This window comes from Sminthopsis crassicaudata, chromosome 5 (assembly GCF_048593235.1).
Source record: "Sminthopsis crassicaudata isolate SCR6 chromosome 5, ASM4859323v1, whole genome shotgun sequence".
Taxonomy (NCBI): domain Eukaryota; kingdom Metazoa; phylum Chordata; class Mammalia; order Dasyuromorphia; family Dasyuridae; genus Sminthopsis; species Sminthopsis crassicaudata.
In genome coordinates, this window is record NC_133621.1 from 19,595,870 (window position 1) to 19,603,203 (window position 7,334).

Sequence of the window (7,334 nt, forward strand, 5' to 3'; positions counted from 1 at the left end):
GGATGAAATAGGGAGATGTCATAGGAGGGCAAGGCAATGCCCTTCAGAGTCCTTCAGGCCTACTCGAACTCTGAAGTAGATGAAGCCTTACTCGATTTTCACAACTGTCTTGAAAGATCTCACCTCATCTCATTCAGAACTGAGTGTGGATCACAATATAACATTGCAACTCTTTTTGTTGTTCATTTGCATTTTGTTTTCTTTCTCATTTTCTTTCCTTTTTGATTTGATTTTTCTTGTGCAGCAAGAGAATTGTATAAATATGTTTACATATATTGGATTTAACATATATTTTAACATGTATAACATATATTGAATTGCTTACCATCTAGGGGAGGGGATGGGGGGAAGGAGGGGAAAATTTGGAGGTTTTACAAGAGTCAGTGTTGAAAAATTATCCATACATATGTTTTGAAAATTAAAAAAAGCTTTAATTAAAAAAAATACTTCCTCAGAACATAACATAATGAATCAGATCCCCATTTCAGAGATCCTGAGTTCTCATCTGGTCCCATTGGGTGAGTTTGGTGAATAGCAGTTTCAAACTGTGCTGGATTATCTCTTGTTCTCTGCCCAGCTGTGGGAGGAGTAGCATTGAGGCTGAACAAACTAAACTGTGCATTTCCCAGCACTCCCAGATTTGAAGCAATAGCCATTGTATTTATTGTTTGGAAACTGCAGGGGAGTCACTGAGAAGCTGGACAGAATAGCAAATGTTTTATTATGTACTTTATTGCTTGCGTGTGCCTTGCACAAAGAAAATCAACTGATAAACATTTGTTAAGCAGCTACTATGTGCCAAATGCTGTGCTAAGTGCTAGAGTACAAACACCAAAAAAAGAAAAAAGAAAGAAAGAAAGAAAGAAAGAAAGAAAGAAAGAAAGAAGAAAGAAAGAAAGAAAGAAAGAAAGAAAGAAAGAAAGAAAGAAAGAAAGAAAGAAAGAAAGAGAAAGAAAGGAAGGAAGGAAGGAAGGAAGGAAGGAAGGAAGGAAGGAAGGAAGGAAGGAAGGAAGGAAGGAAGGAAGGAAGGAAGGAAGGAAGGAAGGAAGGAAGGAAAGAAAGAAAGAAAGAAAGAAAGAAAGAAAGAAAGAAAGAAAGAAAGAAAGAAAGAAAGAAAGAAAGAAAGAAAGAAAGAAAGAAAGAAAGAAAGAAAAAAAGAAAGAAAGAAAGAAAGAAAGAAAGAAAGAAAGAAAGAAAGAAAGAAAGAAAGAAAGAAAGAAAGAAAGAAAGAAAGAAAGAAAGAAAGAAAGAAAGAAAGAAAGAAAGAAAGGAAAAAGAAAAGAAAAAAGAAAGAGAGTCCTTGACCTCAAGAGCTTACAATCTAATGGGGGAATCTCTACCCAAAAGAAAGTTGAAAAGAGGAAGTCAGAGGAAGAGAAAGTGCCAGATTTGGCCATGGGGACATGATGGAGCAGAGAAGTCCCAAAGTAGTTCAGCTAAGTAAAAAATGAGGTGTTCTGAGCCGAGGTCTCTCCCTACTTGAGGTTTCACATACACGGTCCTACTCTCCAATCAGCAATAATGTTGAAGTGGAATCCCATCAGGTCTTGCTGATGATGTGGTTATCCCAGTAATGTCCTTCCTGGGATATGAGGTTTGGGAGAAGGGGGGAGTCAGTCTGTCTATCTCAAATTGAAATATATTACCTTGAGAATTGTGAGTTCCCCCTCAGTGAAGGCGTTCAAGCAAGCTCAGGATGATCACTTGTAACATATGTTGTAGAGGGGAATTCTCAGGCAGGGAAAATAGGGTAAATGAGGTGGTCTTGGAATTTGCTTGGGACTCTAAGACCCTGTGAAGGTGTGTGGTTCATTCACCAATTACCTGGGAAGAATTTTCTCCCCAGCTCCTGCCAGGACTGTACTTAATCACAGTCTAGACAAACAAGTGCCTTTCTTGTTATTAAAACATGCATCTCCTTGCCCCTGCTGCTAATGAGATGCTGTACAAATAATCTGCCGAATGCGAGATTTGCTCTCTGGACAGCCATCTTCTCAAATGAAATTGCCCTTCTTCAATATTGCTAACGACATCCTGGTGAGAGCTTCCCGAGTCTTTGGCTGGAGAAATTAAATAAGCCTCATCAAAAGAAGCAATCGAGATTTTCCTATGATTTCCTTGATGTGGAGATCCCCAAGTGAGGAGAGTTAGACTGGGGAGACTCAGCAGGAGATAGTTCCAACCCTGAAGGAATCATAGGCAGAATTGTATTCGGCCTACCAAAAAAATCATTGAATCATGAAAGTGGAAGGAGGGCACCCGATACTCTGATGAAATGTGATCCAATCTCATGGAAAATGTTTATATCCTGGCATTGGAGTCTCCTGTGACTTGCTAATTGTGTGTTCTTAGGTGAATGGTCTTAGATCTCCAGACTCCATTGTTTTCACTTGACAATGAGGAAGTTGCACTAGGTCATCCCAGCTGGTACCTTCCCCTTCTAAACCTATGATTGGACCATCTAGATGCCTTTCAAGCCTGACTCAATTCAAGCTGTATGTTCTACGTGAACTTTTCTTGATTGCCACAACTATTAGTTCATGGTTACCTTTAATAATATACATACATGCCCACACACATGCACATACATGGACACACATGCAGTGCATATGTATACATCTATATGGAAAATAATACAAATGCAAAATAAAATACATAATAATTCCTGTAAAGAGAATATACGTAGATATATGTGTGGGCAGCTAGGGGGCTAAAGTCAGGAAGATCTGAGTCTAAATACAGCCTCTGTGCCCATCCAAATCTGGGCTATAATTCTGAATTTTTCATGGCCTTGAAATAGCTCATTTCATGGCTAGTTCAGAGAAGCAGTTCAAGACCTCTTCCCACCTCTTCCCTTGACTCCTCATGTTCCCTTGTAGAGTCAGAACGTGAGGACTGGAGCCAGCCTCCCAGCTTCGGGTGCTCTCGACTATCTCCTGGAGGCCTAGATGCTACCCATCCATCTGCCTCTCTTAGTTTAGGGAGCTGTTTCATTCTCTCCCTCAGTTTTTCTGAGACTTACCAGCTCTCAAGGGCTCAGCACTTCCCTCCACCTCTCTCAGGCCAGTTTTCAGCATCTGACCCAACCATCAGCCAAGTTCAGAAGCAGACCCATGCCCCGACCTGCAACTCCTTCCTAATGCTATTAAAAAGGTCCAGGGAATGGCTGGCAAACCCCCTCCTCACCCTCAGCCTCCTTCCTTTTTCCCTTCTCCCTTCCTCTCCCCAGCCTCTCTGATCATTCAAGCCCGTGGCAACCCAAATTTCTGGCCCGGTTCCCACGGCACCTCATTTAGCTAGTGTTAGTGTGGCAGGGCAGAAACTGCCACCACTAAGGAGAGTCCCGGACCAACATAAGGCATTTCTTTTAATGTCATCACAGGCAATGCTGGTTACACTGACTTCTCAGATCAGGGAAGGTCAAGATCTCCTAGGGAGAAGTTGGAATAGAATGAGAATCTCAGAGTGGGAAGAGACCAGAAGCAGAGCAGCCTGGTAGAAAGAGCTCCACATTTGGATTCAAGAGGACAGGGGCCCATTGGGCCAGTCATTTAACTGACTTCTCTGGGTTCTTCGTGTCTAAATTGAGAAGAATAAAGTAGACTTGCTGGGGGCAATATCTAGGGTTATATTCAAATATAACAACTGTATTTAACATCATTTCCTTTGTAGTTTAGATAGTCATTGCATTAAAATTGTATATATATATATATATATATATATATATATATATATATATATATATATATATTGCATTTTTATGCAATAAAAACATTATTCTCAGGAAGAGTTCATAGCTTCTCCAGACTGATAGCCCCAAAGGTTCAGGACTCCAAAAAAGTTAAGAACCATCCAACTGTGGCGTTCCCTTCTAACTAGATAGGGAGAGAAGGGAGAGACACAAAGATAGAAAGATAGAGAGAGACACAAAGAGATAGAAAGAGAGAGACACAAATGCAGAGAGAGAAAGGAATGGACACAGAGAGATAGACAGAAATAGGAAAAAGAGAGACAGGGGTGGATGAATAGCTGGACTAGGTAGACAGACAAGTGAATAGATGGGCATCTCAGACATCAGTTTTCCTGACTAGTGGCCCTCATTTCTAAGGCCTTTGAGCTCTTCACAAGCCCCCAGCTAACTCATCTTTGGGAAGTGTCATTATCTTGCAAGATCTAATTACCTGTTCTATCTCATCAGCACTTTATGTTTCTCAGGTTGTCAGGTGAAGCACTAAAATCCCCCTTTAAGGAGAGGGTAGAAGATGCATCTCCTCAGACTTCTCTTCCCCACCTCATTGTTATCATTTTGTTTAGTTTATTTTAATAATATACTATTTTGCAATTCATTTTTAGCTTTTTATTTTCAAAATACATGCATAATTTTTAATATTCACCCTTACAAAACCTTGTGTTCCAAAATTCTTTTCTCCCACTCTTTTCCCTACCCCTTCCCTTAGACAGCAAGCAACCCGATATATGGCAAACATGTGCAATTCTTCTATATATATTTCCACAATTATGCTGCACAAGAAAAATCAGATAAAAAAAAAGAAAAGAAAAGAAAAAGGAGAAAAAACAAAAAGCAAGTTAACAACAAAAAAGGTGAAAATACTACGTTGTGATGCACATTCAGTCCCCCCGTCCTCTCTCTGGGTGCAGATGGCTCTCCATCACAAGGCCATTGAAACAGTGAAACACCTCACTGTTGAAGAGCCATGTCATCAGAATTGATCATCACATAATCTTCTTGTCGTGTACAATGCTCTCCTGGTCCTGCTCAGCATCAGTTTAAGTCTCTCCAGGCCTTTCTGAAATGATCCTGCTGATGGCTTCTTATAGAACAATAATATTCCATAACATTTATATACCATATATATTATATATAACTGAGGGACATACTTTCCAGTTCCTTGCCACCACAAAAAGGGCCACCATAAACATTTTGGCACACATGGGCCCTTTTCCCTTTTTTTTTTTTTTTTTTTATGAGCTCTTTAGAGGCCCAGGAGAGACACTGCTGGATCAAAGAGTATGCACAGTTTGTTAGCCCTTTGGGCAGAGTTCCATATTGTTCTCTAGAATGCTTGGATTCAACATTCATTTTAATAAAATTTTAAGCTCTAAATTCTTTTCTCCCTCCCTCCCTTAACTGTCTCCTCCCCACACTAGAAAGCAATCTAATATAGGTTATACATGTACATTCCTATTGAATACATTTGTGTATTGGGGAAGAAAAATCAGAATAAAAGGGGGAAACCATAAGGAAAAAAAAAAAAAGAAAAAAAGGTGAAAATAGTATGCTTTGATCTGCATTTAGTTTCTACAGTTCTCTCTCTGGATAAGAAATATTGCCCTCAATTTAGATATTCTTGACCTTTCCACCCTCCTCTTCTGCAGAGCACCTTCTTCCCTCCTCATTCTCACCCCAGATTTTCAGCTTTCTTTTACATATTCTCTTTCGCTATTAGATTGCAAGCTCCTTTAGGGCAGGGTCCTCCTTTTTCTGGAGCTAAACACAGGGGATATTCTTATCCCCACTGGGCCTGGCACAGGTAGGTTCTTACAAAATGATTATTGTCTGTTGACAATAGATTGCCAGATGGATAAATGATAAGAGCATTTATTGAGTGCTTGCTGTATACCAGGCATGGGTCTAAGTTATCACCTGTAGAACTCCTTTGATTCAATCTCCATCCAAATGAAGGTAACTAGAAATCAGGGGAGCAATGACTGGATCTTTGGGACCTTTACCCAGAAAAGCTAATGTTTGATTCCGACTCTGGATTTTGTGAGACCACTGTCCAGCAGTGGACCTGGCCTTCTTTCCAAAGGTAAACCAAGGCTCCTCTATGGAAGTTTGCTGGGAAAAAAAGCACAATGAGTTGGTCTGGTCTTGGAATCCCAAATCACAGACTTAGTGCCAGAAGGAACCTCAGAGACCATCTAATACAATCCCCAACAGCCCAGAAAACTGAGGCACAGAGTTTGGTTAAGTGGATAGTCCAGGAAGTGAGGACTGGTATCCTTTGAGTTCATATCCAGCTCTCTTCCCAACACAACAGGCTGCCTTTTCTTTTTTAAAGAACCTACTATGGGCAAAGAGGTAACAGTCTAAAGGATAGAGGGGAGCTTAAAGCCTGGAAGCCTCCAGCTAAAAAAAACTGAACTTATATTCTAGAGAATGCAGTTAAGTGGAGTTATGGATAGAATGCTGGACCTGAAGTCAGAAATAATTATGTGGCTCTGGACAAGTCACTTAGCCTCTGTCTACCTCAGTTTCCCCATCTGTAAAATGGAACCAAAAATCCTTCCCACATGACTGAGATACTATGGAAAGAAGTGCTTTGCCAACCTGAAGGCATGATATTAAAATAAGCTCCCATTATGATGCCCTCTGCCTCCTCTAATACCATTCTGTGGATCCCTCTTTTAAAGTAATTACTGCATATTTTGCTTTTCAATCAAAGATACTGTAAGTCCCTGAGGGCCAGAACAGGAGTCACCCTAAAAGGGACCTTCTTTAAGTCCTGAGATGGAAGGGAGCCTGGAAGGCATTTAGCCCATCCCCCTCATTTTATATTGGAGGAAAGGGGTCCAGAGGGCAGACATATCTTGCCAGGGTCACAGAGCTAGGACCCCAAGCCTCCCGATTCCCTCCTTCTTCCACTGTGCCACAAGCTCCACCTTTTTTGCAGTTTTGCTTCGGAGCCTGGTATGTGCCATCTTCCTGCCCCTCTTGGCACGGTGCCATAGAATGATGGTCCAAGCAGGCCCATAAGCATTAGCTCATCCCAGGTCAGGCTTGCAGGCTGGAAGTTTAGGAAGACCAAGGTCTCAGAGAAGGCCCAGATTCCAGTCCTGTGCCTACTTATGAAAGACTCACCTGCTCGACCTTAGACAAATCACTCCATCCATAAAAGAGCATTATTTACTTCCACTTTTATAGACTATTTCCTCATCTATAAAACACGAGGATTGACTGATATTTTATAAGTGTTTCCCTCATTTATAAAATAAGAAGCCTTATTCTAAATGATCACTAAGGTTCCGTTCTGCTTTAAATTCAACAGCTTCTGCTACTATCTTTCTTGCTCAGATTCTAAAAGCCTTATTCTTTTAATGTGATTTTTGCTTCTAACTCTTCCTACTCAGGAGGGAATTTGTTGCCCACGATGTAGTTCTCCTAGTAAGTTATTAAATTGGCTTCCGGGCCTAAAGCAATAGAGTGAGCCTGACGACGGCATTAGCCAATTTTCTCTGTGCTTGCTCCCCCCTGGGTGCTCAAACCATCCTGGGCTCAGACCCTCAAAGCTGAGAAAGCAAAGTCTGGACTA